Source organism: Pezoporus occidentalis, unplaced genomic scaffold (assembly GCF_034315485.1).
Source record: "Pezoporus occidentalis ecotype Australia unplaced genomic scaffold, CSIRO_AGI_Poc_V1 ctg41, whole genome shotgun sequence".
Classification (NCBI taxonomy): Eukaryota; Metazoa; Chordata; class Aves; order Psittaciformes; family Psittacidae; genus Pezoporus; species Pezoporus occidentalis.
The window spans coordinates 2211154-2227371 of record NW_026915736.1 but is presented as its reverse complement, the minus strand read 5'-3'; the positions used below and the strand labels follow the sequence as shown (position 1 = coordinate 2227371).

At 38.9% G+C, this 16218-nt stretch overlaps 1 protein-coding gene across 4 annotated transcripts in view; it reads right to left on the bottom strand.

The window, feature by feature from the left end:
* RHOBTB1 (Rho related BTB domain containing 1) overlaps positions 1-16096 on the bottom strand; it is a 54223-nt gene extending 38127 nt beyond the window's left edge. For 2 of the 4 annotated variants that reach the window (XM_062634008.1, XM_062634014.1), the window contains exons 1-2: positions 15617-15896; positions 11324-11422 (exon numbers count right to left, since the gene is read on the bottom strand). The gene's annotated coding sequence lies outside the window, so the exon portion shown is untranslated. Of the gene's footprint in view, positions 1-11323; positions 11423-15616; positions 15898-16020 lie in introns of those variants that run through there. The other 2 variants (XM_062634009.1, XM_062634010.1) reach the window with 2 other exon arrangements.
* Between the last annotated feature and the right edge of the window lie 122 nt (positions 16097-16218).

Sequence of the window (16218 nt, the reverse complement as noted above, 5' to 3'; positions counted from 1 at the left end):
CAAAGGGTACCCAGAGCCTGAAGGCTTCTGCAGCTGTGGAAACAGCTACATGCTACTATGTAGTTTCCATTACCCTCTACAGCAACTTTTACCATTCAGCGCTTTCCCACCACGAATGTATAACTTAGATAATTTAGAATGCATCTTTTTCAGCAAAGTATAAAATAAACCCCCAGAACAGCTAGAAGCAATCTGTTCTCTAGGACATAGCTCTATTGAATCATATTTACCTTTTCCAATACTTTTAAACAAACAGTTGAGTTTTGATCATAAAATTGAGTGACACAAATAAGAAGCGGCTGGAATGCATCTCTAATAGGGTGTACAGCAACTGACAGTTTCTAGGCTTTGGTACAAGAAAGCACAGTAATAATTCACAAGTATTCCCACTGACTTTGCATAAGCATTAAAAATATACGAGTGGTAAAGCTTTACCCAATTAGATGTTTAAGTATTCCAGGTAGCCAACTTGGATTTTCCTTTATTTGTTTTCAGGGGAAAAATACAGCTAGAGGGAAAGGGAGAAGGAAAGAAGTTCCATCTTTGCAAGCAATCCTAAAGGACATGGCATTGGACCACAACTAGCATTCAACTACAGTCTGCTTCTGCCAAGGCCATACAGACTTGTAAAGCACGACTATGGGCTGCCAAGTGTGCTCCATCATTACACCTCCATTATGTGCTTTTAACACTATCACAGAATTTAAGAGTAACTGGATTAAAAATAATAAAATACTAAATTAAAAATGCATTCACATCCATTGAGCATTCTACTTACTTAGAATTATTTTAATATTGCTAAATCAGAAAATGCATTTTGAAGTGCCAATGTAAATGTATATTTCTGTATGCTACAACATCTTATTTGTTACTCTGGGGCTAAATTAACCTTTTGTTTTTGAGACTATATTTCTCAGACAATTAAAAAATATCAGGACAGAACATAAATTGTGCATAAACCATAACTGAATTAACAAATAACCTTTCTACTCCTGGATCTGGAGAGTTAAACTTCAGAGGCTGATCCAACATGCAGTGTTAGCAAAAGTCCTTAGGGAGCTTTCTACCAGCTCAGAAATGCAGGAGCTCAGTGCCCTCAGGCCCTTCCACCCTCTGCACTCCTTTGACACCAGAGAAAGACTCAGGAGCAGACAGGTTGAAAAAAATACCACCCCAGGATAACAGGAGGTGCAGGAACAGTGGAATACAAGTACTTACTTCACATCTTTGTCAAAATTCTTCTGGAAGAGGAAGAAATGGACAACCTGTGCTTCTTACAACCTCATCATAACCTAAGTGTGCTGTAATTGCATAAGAATAATAGTCTAAGCATGGTTAAGTCTGGGGTTTAGGTTTTGTATTAGAGTATACCAGTCTTCAGAGAAAGTCTGCATCCCAGACCCATCCAGATTTGTGGCCATGTGGAAGCAAGGGGCTCTTCTCTGTATTGGAGGTTTAGGCAGGATCTACCACAGATGCCTGCTTAAAAAGAAAAATAAAAAAAAATCCAGTGATGTTGGCCCTTGCTCCCTCTTAGAGGACTCACTGAAGCTTTAATTCAGGGCAACTGAGTTTATTTCCCCTCTGTTTTAAGTAGCAACACCCAAGCCTGAACACAGTTTCCTAACAAGTTATACACACTGACAACAGTCATCATGGACAGTTACAGGACTGGGCTTGAGTGTGCACTGAGAGAGGGTGGATCTGATGCTGGAGAGACCATCTCGCACAGTTGAAAAATGAACTCAATAGTACAGGACAAACTAGAATTTCTCTGTCTCCCTTATCCCTGAATGCAGGGGACCTTCATTTTAGAAGATTTAAGAGCATGCTGAGATTAAAAGACATAGTGGAAAAAAAGTTTAAATGCACCAGAAATTAAGCAAAACAAAGTAAGTTAAATTATCTTGTATGGCCTCCATGTTGCATACAGCAATCTCACAGGAACATAAGGTGCTCTCTACAGACCATGAAACCCACTTTCAACAATACAAAAGAACAGGAATAAATGATGTACAATCAAAATCAGGAAATGTGGTGCTTCAGTTGTGGAATTCACACTCTACCCATTGTATGTGACACATGTAGTCTCAGCCAACTGGCAGCATGTGAATCAAAAATATCAGAATTACCTAGCTCCTGTCACTGAAGCCTCCCCACAATTAGGCTTAGAAGCTTTAATTATGTGGACAGATAAAAATCATTTCAAACTACTTCTGTAATGGATTAAGATATATTTAATTAGATTTTATCCATTAAAAAATCATAAAGAGAATAAATGCCTTGAAACAACTATGTAAATGAATATTCTACACACATTGAAGAAAAATTCAAGTAATTCCCTGTCAATACAATTTTTGTATTAGTGGGTTTGCATTCAGAACTCTAATGTTCTCATGCCAAGTGCTTATGCATTCACAACTAGCTTTCTTTTCAAAACTATTACATATTGTACACAGTCCTTCTTTCTCTTTGGTGTAATAAGGACAGAGTGCCAATTTTTGACATAAGGTGCTTCTATTTAGTGATGTCAACGTCTATTCTCAGCCAACTGTGCAAAATGATTAGGTCACTTGCATCCCTTTTCATACCATCACACATAATTGTCTCAGTTCTCAGAGATGGAGACACATAATGTATACAATGATATCTTCATTGTGTGTGTGCACTAGCCACTAACTACTTTGCATTTATTTCTTAAGGTTTTTTTTCAGTTATTCATTGAATGGTAAATACAGTGCAAGAACATCACCTAAGAAGCCTGCAGTGCCCCAGATTTTATTAAAGCATTCCATGAATGATATATAGCACCAGTTGTTTGCCTTATGCACTGTATTTCCACATTCTTTTTCATTAGCAGAGGGTTATAAAATGCTTAGTATATACATACATTTTAAACTGGGTAAACCAGAAAGGGAATATCTAGAGAAGGAAAATGCTAGTAATTATAATTTTGCATAAAAAGTATATACCTAACACTTGTTCAGAGGGCTATATCTCTGCAATGCTTTAGTTTTTAGTCTAATCATATGTAAGATGTTGGCTTTTGCTTTTTCTCGCTTTCATATTTAAACTGTTAATTATAAGATACTGCTCTCCTCACCTCACCCCCCAACAGAATCACAATTTAGATGGGAAGGGGCCTCTGGAGGTCATCTAGTCCAACCTCCTTCTCCTCAATGCACAGCTAGCTTCAAAGCTTGATCAGGTCAAGGATGCTAAGCCAAGTCTCCAACCTGCTTGTTCCATTGCTTAGCCACTCACTATGACAAAGTTTTTCTTTACACCCAGTAAGAATTTACCTTGCGGCTACTTGTGACTGTTGCCTTTTGTCCTTTTGTTGTGCAACTGTGAGAACAGTCTGGTCTCCCCTATAACCCTTATTAGATACCTGAGATAGTAATTAGATGCCCTCTTAGTCTTCTCTTCTCCAGGCCAGATAAACAGGTCCCTCATTCGCTCTGTGTACATCTTGTATTTCAGTCCCCTAACCATATTAATGACCCTTCACTGAACTCTGCAGTTGGTCGATCTCTTCAGTACTGTGAAGGCTGAAATTCGGCACAGTACTTCAGATGCAGACTCACAAGTACTGAATAGAGAGGGTAATAATGACTGCCATTGACCTCACTACACTTGTCCTAAGGTAGCCCAGTACATGGTTAGTCTTTGCTGCTGGAAGGGTGCTCCACTGAGTTAGTATGTCTCAGCCTGTTCACTTCTGCTGTCTGAGTCTCTCTTGTGAAACCATACAAAACTCTATTATTGCCTTTGCTACTGCACTTCTCTTTCTACAAGCTGTATAATCTGGTCTTAAAAGAGAGTGGATTCATTTGAACACTCCAGGCTGCAAAGTTAGGTGTACCAGAATAGAAATAAACAGAGTAAAATTTTGGCTTAATATGAAGAACAGCAAGAGAAACAGCTGACAGATTATATAAGAGTCTCCCAAGGGAACAAGTGGCAGAGTTATGGCTTGCTGCATTCACAACCTAGAGAGGATAAGGCTGTATTAAGAATTTGTTATGCAGCACATTTTTGTATTAAACATGTAATTCTTTAAAATGGTAACAAATTTGCAACAGCTTGTATTTTCTCTAGTCTATTCTAGATCCTCAGAACTACAAAATAAGTAAGAAACACTTAATCAGCCTTTAAAAATAATTCTAAACAGAAACTAAATGGGAGGAAGTGACTAGTAAGAGGATTTCTTCTCGAATGTGTATCATTTTGCTGTTTGGCAAGGAAATGCATGTGGAAGTGATTGCATCAAAGTGCTATAAGACTTCTCCCCAACTATCCAAATGATGTCTGCTTTATCAACTATTTCCAGTATTAAAGGTATTTTCTAAGGTACAGGAGATTCATCTTCAAAATCAATGGTTTGCTCTATAGGGCAATCTACTGAAGTGCTATAAAGCTCATTAACCAAAATTAAGGGTAATGTTATGCTTAATCCAGCAGTGAAAGTTTGACTAATACAAGAAGAATTATTCTAATTTCTTGACAATTCTGTCACTAAGTACTGCCCCTGATCTCAGACTGGGACACACCAGAAATACATTTTGAGCCCAGAATAACTCTTTATTGCCCTATCACAGATCAACATTCACACATACATATGAAATGTATGTGAATGTATGAATGTATGTGAATGTATGAAAACCCAGAAGTAAATCCTCACATTGAAGAACTCATTTCATGTCTGTACCATGTTACCCAATTATCTCACCTGTAGTGCTGTCATTCTCATAAATTAAGAAATTTAACAATTTCTTAAAATATTTCTGCTATGTAATCAGACATTTATGGAATGGAAAGAATTTTTTTGTGGAATGAAATGAGAGTCATAGCAAAGTCAGCTGGGGAAGATTTTCTGTCTGTTTGACCTTCTGGCTAGCTGTCAGTCTCCATCTCTTTTCTATGTAGATCAGTCAAAAAGAACTTCTGAGTTTCAAAGAGACAGTGATACCTTGGAACCCCTTTGTACTACAAGAGGAGTTTTTCAATGGCGATCACAGTCTTCGCTTCTCCCTCTTGATCTGAGCTACTGAGTTTTAAAAGCCATATATAAATGGATCAGCTCTCATTCTTTCAAGCATTATAAATGCTCTCCCTGCCTTTTGAGTCTTATAAAAATTGCCCAATGTATTAAAAGCCTAGTAGCTTTATATGTAGAAGGATACAAAATGTAGACCAAATTTTAGAAGCTGAAATATTGGTCAAAGAGTGCATAAATTCTACAGGAGCAATAACACAAATAGAGACATACCATTACTGCTCTGAGTCACTTATACTGGTGCTGTAAAAAGATCACAAGTCTCGAACATAGATTTCTAATTACAAGAACTGGAAGATGTATGGTAGGGGTAGTGAGGGGAAGAGAAGCAAAGTGTATTTTCTCTCCTTTTTCACAGTCACCAAAGACTAGTATTATTGGTCTCTGACTCAATGCATATATACAGGAACAGCAGCCAACAGACATATTCTGATCCTTATAGGGTGCCAAACCATCAGAGCAGGATTAAATAGTAGAATCAAGGGCAGCTTAATCTCACCATCATTAATCTTTGAGAAACAGCCTTATTAACTACAACTTACTCTTCTACACCTCTGTCCCATAGTTAGCTAGACAGGAAAGTAAAAGACCCCAATTATGGTTTAAGAGCTTGATAGAAATCCTACTGAAACTGCTGGGGAAAAGCTTCCATTGACTCCTCTGGGCTTCAATTCAGGTGATAACTCAAGAAGAAAAAGTCCACAGAATTAGCTGCAACATGCTTGTCTTTCTTAGAAAGATGAAGACATGTAACTTAAAGTAGCTGAAACAAAGCGCTGAAACAAAGCAGCACTGAATGAAACACCTATCACTTTAATACTTTTTCCACTAGGTTGTTTAAAGAAAGTACTGGTTTGGATTACAATCCTCCCCTGCCTAAGGTTGCAGTACAATTCTTCATTTATTTTGAATAGTGTGATTCTGCACTGTAGCAACACTGTGGCTTCAACTATTAAAAATCTAAACTAAAAGTCTGAAAATTCTGTTATATTCTGTGCATTCTCTAATTTTGAACTGTATATTTTTTTAAAGAGAAAGCTTTTCCAGGAAGGTAAGTTCCTGTGCCTCTTACAACCATTTACACCAGTTTAATGACATAATTTAGTTACACTAGAACAGATAAGCTTGCAAAGAGTGCACTTTTGCAACACAAACTTAAATTCTGTGGGTTAGACTGGATTATATCACCAAAAGAGCTCTACTGTCCAAACACTGCTCATTTATTTTAGTGGTTTACTTCAGCATGTCCAGGCAAATCTAGTACCACTTCTTTGTTTCCCCACTGAGCCAAGGCCTTAGAGCATATGCAGAAATAACATCACCAGGGTTGGTTCTGACGGATATCTTTCTGCCACTGAAACACATTCTATAAATTCTAGCAAAAGAGTGTAGCTGCAGGATAACAGTAATTGCAGAAATTGCACAAGTGATGAATGTGCACAAGTGATCCATACTAACAAATGCACACAAGTGATTCCAAGTCTAAGAAGTGTGGAATGAAAACAGTTTTCATGTTTCACTGCAGACAGTTTGGTAAGACTTTCCTAAAATATGTTTATTATAAATAGTTACCAAAAATGATTCTGCCACTATTCACAAATCATGAAAGCACATATTTCTTGCACATATTTACAGTTCTTATAGATGGCGTGGGACATACTACCTCCAGGACCTGTCGAAGTATCACTGTTACAGGTTTGAAACACACATTAGGCAAAAGACATGGGAGTAAAGAGTTGAACCTACTATGTATACTGTGTTATTTCGAAAGTATGGAGAAAAAAGACATCCCTTTCCAATTACACATACACAAACAGATAACTGCAGCATTTAAATATTTTTGGAGCAGATTTACCAAAACTAAAACCAAACTAGAACCACCAGGAGTGGTTCTGAATTTAATCAGGCATTCAGGGAGCTTTAACAAAATCAAAAGTATCCCAGTGCCTTGAAATTTCTCATGCATTCATTGCTTGGAATTCATATTGCCAAAGCATCACGAACTCTACTAACAATTTTTTTTTCTTTTTCAGTAAAGTAGCAAAGTATGTAGCTTTTTATTTTTAAAGAACTTTTCACAGTCTTTTCTGACTCAAGCAAGAGTCCTTTTCCTGGGTAAGGGTAGATGAGAAGAACTACGAAAATATTAATCCCATTTGCTCCCATACATCTTGGTAATAGTCCTAGAGCAGGGTGCATTTTGTAGCATAATAGAAGCTTCAAGTGAACTGAATGCCTCCCCCAACTCGTCTCTGAAATCCTTTTTCACAAAAAAGTATGACTTGTTTACAGAAGCAACTGCCTACAAAATTTTGGCAAACTATATGCTACAGAAGAGCAACATTTCTCCACCACTCCAATTTAAAATAGGCAAACAGCACTTATTTTTATATTAGGTTTCTTGCTGAAATTCAAAACTATAGCTAAAATACTACTGTATTACTATTGTAAGAGAAATGCTGAGAGTTCCTTAATTATAGTGCTCCCGGGGGAACCACTGTTGCAAACACACAAAGAAGGGAGGCCTGAAAGAATGAAGTTCACCCCTGGAGAAATTCCAACAGAGACCATTGTGTCAAGAAAAGACTGACCCACACATACTTCCTTAGAAGACTGGTGAGTACTTTTTTGCAATGTTTGTCTTTATTTAGTGACCAATAATCTACATATACACCTAAGCACATATGACAGTCAAAAACATGTATCTGAAATAGAAGAGCTGAATTTAAGGAGTTCAAGTGTTTGGCAATAGCCATTAATCAAGAACTGAAACATGGACAGTCATAAGTGCTACGACATATATATGTGTGTCAGGTGTAAATAGTACCTGTTGCTCAAGACAGTTATTGGAATATCTGAGCAGTAGGAGCCTGTGTAGAAGTACCTTTCATCACTGACGAAGTGGTGAAAACAAGTAAGTATCTGAAGTTCAGGTACTGTTACTATACTAAATATATTTTATTGTTCCAAGTCCTCATCTTGAGGATGCTAGGCCCTTGCTTCCAGAAGCGTGAAACACAGGTAATTCCAGCTGGCAAGAGGATGCTGTTGGGGATAGCACTGCTTTTATGTCACAGTTTGGATTTCACGTGGTAGGTACCTTCTTGCTTTAGGTCACTGAATTAATGGAAATCTCAGAACTGCACCATTTCTTTCTTCATCTCCCACCTAACAACAACAGAATTGTTTCCTGATTCTACATAGATTGTTAGAACCATTTATTCTCCTTCATCAAAAGCACAAAACCCCCCATAATGAAATTTGAAATGTGCTTAGTACAGGATTTCAACAGTCTTTGAGAGACAGTGCTAGAGATCATAATTAATTACAAAGATTAAAAGCAACAAACAACAACACTGCCCCTTCCTCCAACACCAACCACAGACATACTGCAGTGCCCCAACTTCTTAATCTCTAGTCACAAGCAATAATAAATTTATAAAGAACTAGCTCAGACAGTTTTAAATTTTAAAATTTGGTCTGCTACATTTAATTCTACTGAAGGTTGCTGCTTCACACACACGCACATCTCTCTGTTGGTTTTGCACAGTCCAGAGCTTTGTTTTTACCTATCTAAATTGTCAGCTAAATTAATTTGCCAGACTCCACACTTTAGCGGCTAACATACATGCACCTATTTTATTCCACTGAGTGTGGAGAAAGTAATTTCTGAGAGAGCAGTAACTTTTTTAACCAAGAGCTAAATTAACTATTACTCATCTCATAATGCCTCAAGCAACATAAAAGCCCATAAGCAAGTAAGCTGTGACTAGGATATTAAAGAGCAAATAACACCTCTGCAAGGACATGCCTTCCACAGATGTAGCATTTTCTGACTGAAGCACATGACAAAATGTAAATTAACTTTTGCCCTGGCCTGCAGATTTGTTCTGTTCAAGAAGTGAGACCCAGTCACAGAAGCAAGAGAAACTAGTGTGGAAACTGAGTTTCCAAGAATGTCATTCTGTGCCTTAACTATTTAAGCTATGCATGTTACTCAGAAATTCATTTAAATACAGAAAATCAGGCTAGGAAGTGAGACTTGACATTGGAATCAAAGGTGAAGAGAGATATTTGGGTTCTTAGGTGTGCCATTTGCCTTAGTAAGTACTTTGTGATGCTGAGATCACTCTCGGTACATATTAAATAATTAATAGCATCATCGTCCTCGTTTTGGCTAGGATACAGTTAGTTTTCTTCCTAGTAGCTAGTACAGTGCTGCATTTTTGGATTTAGTATGAGAATAATGTCCATAACACATCGATGTCTTAGCTGTTTCTAAGTAGTGCTTACTCTGATAAAAGATTTCTCAGTCTCTCATGCTCTGCCAGTGAGGAGGGGTACATGAAGGCGGTTGTGAATTACTTCTTTTTAACTTGGGTTTTATTACTCCTTCTCTTTTTGTTGTCTCCCTTTTCAATACTATTATAATATTCTTATCTTTTATTTCAGTTATTAAACTGTTTTCACAATTTAAACAGGTTTTACCTTTCCTCCACCTCTAATTCCCATCTCACTGGGAGGGGAATGGGTGAACAATCAGCTGCATGGCATTTAGTTGCCAGTTAGGGTTAAACTGTGACAATCAGAACTTGCATACATGTAATATTATATACTGGCTTTCAGGAACTGCATTACCTATAAAATGACTTCTCTTTTTGTTCATGAAGTATATATTTGTCTTCGATGATGTGCTGGATGAGGCTCATTAAATTACTAATGTAACTATTAAAGCTATTAAATTATAAATTTTGAGGGATCAATTCAAAGCACATTGAGATAAGCATAAATCCAAAGTAAACCAAGTGCCTGTTCACTTCAATGATCCTCCTATGAGGCTCTGAATTTCAAAATGTCTTTTTCCTGACAGCATTAACCCCTTCTTTGTATGACCTTCCCTGGCCAAAACACTGAAGTAATTATTTCTAGGGCTCACAAAACATTCTGTTTGGTAGTACATAATGATGGGGGGGGAATGCCTGGTTTGTGTTTACTTTGGGAGCCCAGGGGAGAGATTGCTCCCTAAGCTTCCTGACGAGATGCTTATTTTTATTCACATTGTCACTGTGTTTTCCCATGAACAAATATTTATACTTCAGAGGAAATGTTTCAGTAACATGTATGAGTCAGGATAAGCAACACGTTCACATCCCTTTATTATGTGAAAGCAATTTTGCTTACATGAGGAAGTAAATAAATAGATTTCCTAGAGATGCCTGGGAAGGGTCATTCTTGCAGCAGAGCAGTCTTGAAAATATTGGCAGCATGTCACTGCATTAGATAACCTGTAGAGGTTTCATTTGTAATTGCAAGAACTGAACACTTTAGAGATTTATTGTTTCCTTTGTTCAGAGAGGCAGACCATTACTGTACAATCGTGTCTTAATTAAAATATTTTCCTGTCTGATGAAGTTTAGTAGCATGTTATGTTCTTATCTGCATTATAATAATGTACATTTAGTACATATGGAAAGATATAAATCTACCTTTTGTTAATGATAACGAACATATAACAAACTGTGAAGGCCAATGGGTAAAAACAACCCAATTTTGTTGACTACTCCAAAATTTGAGCAGGTAGCTTCATATAGAGGTCATAGACAACCTGAATTTTCCTGTGATCCTAAATTAAGGATATTTATTTTGTTTTACTAACTTACATGCTTACTGTATGAACCTGTGAAGATCTGAGTGTGGGACTTGGCAAAAGCATTATTAATATGCATCTGTAATTCAGGCTGGCAACAGCCCCACCTTTTTCCTAGGCTGCACAGAGCAGGAACAGAGAAACCTGCCTGGTAGCATGGAAGAGTACCTGCGTATTTTTGGTGCAACCTCTTTATTTATCCCAGGATCTCACTCATTTCCTGCACCTTCAGTCAGCCTGCATAAGTATTCACTCTTGAAAATTAGACTTCACAGCTTACATTTCTTTGATGCCTTGAAGAAAAGCTTCACAGTGGGTCAAAAGCTACTATGTGCAGGATCCACCCATTACACTAGCTCTGCAACAATGCAGATCATTTACACATGTTTTTATCTACTGGAATATCAGAACAAGTCTGACTAATCCTGTAAGTGAAAGGATTAATTCTAGGACTTTTCAGTTAAGACTTTCAGTACAAATTTCTCCAAGTCACAAATGCTATATTTTAAAACACCTGACAAGAAGCTGCTGAACAGAACAGCAGCAGTGACAGACAATGCTAAGTGAAATTAGCCAGTTTTATTAATTTTTTTAAATTTCTCCCTAAGAATACTTACCTCACAGGAGAAAATAATGTTCATATCCATTTTTAACAGCGTGATCAAAAGCAGAAGTCCATTAAAGGTATTTCCTGTCTTTCTCTTACTGCAGCACTCCTGAAAGGGAAAGGAGAAAAAAAAAAAAAGAATGAAAAAAAAAAAAGAGAAAGAATAAGCCTCTAGTGTTTTCAACCTAAAATTATAATACATGAAATAGTAAAGACATTTCTTATGATCCATTTTATATTGGAAAACAGGCCTCTCAACAAAACAACCTTTCAAAGTTTCAAACAGGTTAATTGAATATCTGCATCTTCACCCCAATGCCATGAAGAAATCATGGCTAGATAGATGAGCTTTTTAGCATAACTGGAGATGGACACAGCTCTGTCAGATAGACTTTTTTCTTGAATAATTTTCCTCTGGATTTAGGGAAAAAAAAATAAAATACAACACCTTTCATGTCAGAACCAAACGCTGCTTATCACAGTTAACCAGTTCTTCATAGATTAGCTTAAAGACCCTAAAGAGGGGTTTTTTTTTTGCCCACAAGACTTTAAAAGATAAGCTGCCAGCCTGATGACATGTGAACTGGGACTTCTGTGTTGCTTTCACCTTTAGTCACAAATGAAATTAATCATACAAATGAATCATTTGGTTTGGTAAATGTCTGCATTACCGTGGCTTGGTTTCCATCCAGGAGCAAGGCTGAGGTTTTCCAAGAACCTAAGGCGAGAGCAACATTGATTTCACCTCAGATGCTGCTCTAAATGCAACACTCAATGATACAAGTAGCTTTCAGAGGCTTCAGGCTATCTTGAAAAGCAGACGTGAAAGGCAGATTCTCCGCTGAAGAGGCTGGACACCTGCTTAGCTTTTCTAGGCATTTTTTCCTCCTTAACAGCAACATTTAGGAGTTGAATTTACAATTCACATTAGTTTCTCACAGAAATTCCCATCTTCTGTAGATACTCTTCACAAGACAATGGTGAGGGCAAACAGGAAAACGAACTAACACCTCATTCCATCTTTGTGGAATAGGCAAGCCACTGGAATTGACACTAGAGCTAGAGGCATGATATTTACAGCCATTTAGATGTGCCTCCCTTCCCTGGAAGCAGCGTTGCTACTTATCCATAAGCATTCTAGTGGCCAAAACCATATTTGTCTTCCTCAGCTGGCATGTTTCATGCAGCTATGACTGTGAAGAATCTTCTCACCATCTTTTCTATTGTGTTCACCCTGACTTTCTGAAGGCAGGCCCTTAAAGTCTCCACACATACCTCCCTTTGTGAGCCCTACAAATAACAGCCTTATCCCACAGTGAAACAAAACCCCAGATAATGAATTAAATAGTGGCATTAGCACACACAGGGCTCTCAAACTATTTAATACCTATTTATGTGATAGTTTACCATTTATGACAGTTCATTCGTTCCCTCAGTACTGATGGCAGATCAGAAGTTACTTACAACTTCTTTCAAAAAAAAAAAAACCAAAAACAAAACAAAACAAAAACCCACAACCCAACCAAAACCCAAAACCAAACAAAAGGGAGATCTGGTTTATCTGATCATAAACCTCAGAGATTTCTCTGTTTTTATTACACAGAGACATTTCACATTTCAAGAAGCCTTTCTGTGCTTTGCTCTCATTAAAATCTACAGAAATAGCCTCCCCAGATACATTGAAATCCTTCTTACTCTGAAACAAACATGCAAAGCCCTTCTACCAGCTCATTCATAATTCTTATTCAGAAGCCATTAATTATTTACATTATTGTTCTCTTAAAGGCCACACTGTGACTCTCCTGCTTGCTGAGACTTTGTTATGCTGTAAAGTCAGACCAGTTGTTGGAAGAGTGTAAACAGATAGAAATGTAGTTAAACCTGATTTTCACCATTACTAAAGCATAAGCCAAAAGTCCCACTTCACAGAAATAAAAGAACAAGTTTCTGGCTTCCAACCCCATGACCCTCAATCTTACTTCTGCTTTCTGGGTTTGAAGATAATTGGGACCACAAAAGAAAGGTTCTAATATTAATTAGCATTGTGCTGCCTGATTACAACTCCAAATTATAAATATCTTCCCTACCATGGTAATGGAAAATCTTTTATTTCTGTGATGAAGATATGCACTCAGAAGAATACAGCAGCTAAACCTTACATGCAAGTTCCTTTCCTGAGTCTTGAGTTCACAGCTGAAAAGAGAGCTGGCTTTATGTGACTCTTACCCTGAGTGCCTGCACCAGAGAGCATCAATTACCTCTGCAATTGCACTGCAATTACCTCTCTCTCCCATCTGCTCCTCACTCAGGCAGGCATTACATGAACCAATGCTCACTATAGTGTTGTCTGTAGGACCTGCAGTAAGGTCACCGTAAGCTGAGGGAAAATAAAGTCAGGAACAAAGAGTAATTCAGTGAGGGGTGTATTGATATGGTCTTATTCTCCAAGGTGAAGAACTGCCTTTAAACAGGCAGGAAGAAGAGGAGCAGGTGGTTGTTCCCGCAGGTTGACAGTTGATACAACTGCAGTGCAAGGCAGGCCCAAGTCTCCCAAGAAGACAAGCACATGCAGAACACTGGGCTCCCTGGATGGCTCCTTTGTGCCAGTGCACAACCAGTCATGTATGATCTGGCCTAGAAGCTTCTGCTATGGATATGTAATTCTGCTAACACAATGACACTAGAGAAAACTCAAAGAAAACAGCCCAATTTTCTCCTCAAATCCACTCCAGTTTCACCTCTGGCTTGTTCAGTAGCCGAAGTTGATTCAGTCTTTTTTTCTCACCTAGTTTTAAGATTATTACCAAACTAACAATATTGAAGAATTTTACCCTCTCAACCTGCTTAAGAGCTTCCTTCTACTGGCCTATCATCTCTGCTTCATGTTTCTGTAACATCATACATTTACAGTACATCTGCCCAAATCTCTTCAACAAACTTAGAGGGTGAAAGAAAATCTCTTCAACAAACTTAGAGAGGTGGAAGAAAAGTAACTGCTTATAAGCATAATGTTTCTGCTTTGCTTAATATGGCCTTCTTTCAAGATTTTGCTTTTAAAAGTTCAAATATTGAAAGAATTTCAAGTAAAAGAAAGCAGAACCTTAGTCCACTGTTGTAATCTTTACTATGACACACCTCATTTGCTGTACATTACATGGTTGAACAGACAGTAGAAATTTTGCTTCCCATTGACACCTAACCCAACATTTCCTCTTAACAGATTTTCAAACCTTTAATATGCCGGAATCTATAGTAAATGCAGGTGTTTTGCCCTTCCTACTTCAGTTTAGGCAAGTGTGCTTTTTCTGGGGTGTTCCTTAGTGATAAATGATTTTTTTCCTGCATTGATTACATAGACAGAAGTAACTAATGACATATGATGCAAATACTTTCATTTAACTAAGTACAAATGATGGCATTTGGTAAGAAGCTGTCAATCAGGTTCTAAAAGAAGACTGGATACCATGATTACCACTAAACCCTACCTTAGGAGCTCCCACAATGATTCAGTTCTAACAGCTGCTAAACAAAAGTATACGTACTAAAGCTCTAATTTCCTATGCTCTCTTCTCTGAAGGGAAGGGTCTTACCCTTTTATGATTCCTGAGACCTGGTAAATTGCTGGGCTGGATATGGTGCATTGCTTCCCCCCCAAGAGGTTCTCAACAGCTGTAAGGAACAGAAGGGGCTCTCTTAACTTCATCCTGCTAGGCTTTTTGGAGATATATGATTCTTCATAACCAGCTCCTCTTGTATCTGGTTCTCTGCATGCATTTGCACTTTGTACTGATTGCAAATTTCATTCATGTAATGCAGAGACCCATTAATAATTTAAGATTAAAATGGAACCCAAGGGCAGGAATATTCCATTTTTGCTCATGCAATAGATGTTACTTAGCTTGTACGTCAACTCAAGTTATCTTTGGGCATGCTACATTAATTTGGTAAATTGCTTTTCAAACAAAGTACATTTAGAAAGAGCCTGGAGAATCTATATGAGAGGTAACTTTAATTTTTAGGGCAAATGTGTCAGATCAATATCTAGAAAGTAAAATACAAACAGATTTTAGTTTTTTGCCCATTGTGTTTTCAGAAAGAGAGGGCAAACAGAATAAATAGTATAAAGAAGCCCTCTGCACAAACAAGTAAAAGTCGTATCAGCTGTAGCGATAAATACCGCAGCACACTACTTACAACGTCTTCAACGACAGAATAAATACATCTAACGGTATTTAACAACTCGATAGCGTTGCAGCAGGACCGCCTGCACACCCAAGGGAACGGTCAGCATTCTTAGTCTTACCGGGGAAGGGTGCGGGACACCAGGTCAGGCCAGGCAGGTGCCGGGTCCCGCCCAGAGGCAGGACGCAGCCCCGCTTAGCGCTCTGGAGCAGCCGGGGCTCCTGTCAAGACCTGCCCTCTCAGAGGGGTGGCGGCAGCCGGCTCACCCCAGCCCTCTGGGCAGCGCTGTCACGAACCCCGCAGTAGCTCGGCCTCCCGCCGGGCTCCTTTCTCCACGGCAGCTGTCAGCGACTCCCGCGCCGGCAGCTTCCCGCGTTGCTCGGATCCAGCGGAGCTTGCCACCCCGGCCGGCCCCGCCCCGAACACGCTGGGTCACCCGCGTTCGGCACGGCAAGCACCCCAGGAGACTCGGGCAGCGCCTGGCAGCGCTCTTCCTCTTTGCTCCGCCGGGACCGCGAGTCTCACCTGAGCGCGGAGCGGGACCTGCTGAGAACAAGGGTAGAAGTGCCAGCCGCCGCGCGCGGCGCTCTGCCCAGCACAGCTCGCCTCCTCAGCGGTGCGGTGCGGTGCGGTGCTGTGCTCTACTATACAGCACTGCACTGCACTGTACAGCCGACCGGCCTGGCCCGGCCCGCCCTGCCCTGTCCTCTCTTGTGCTGTCTT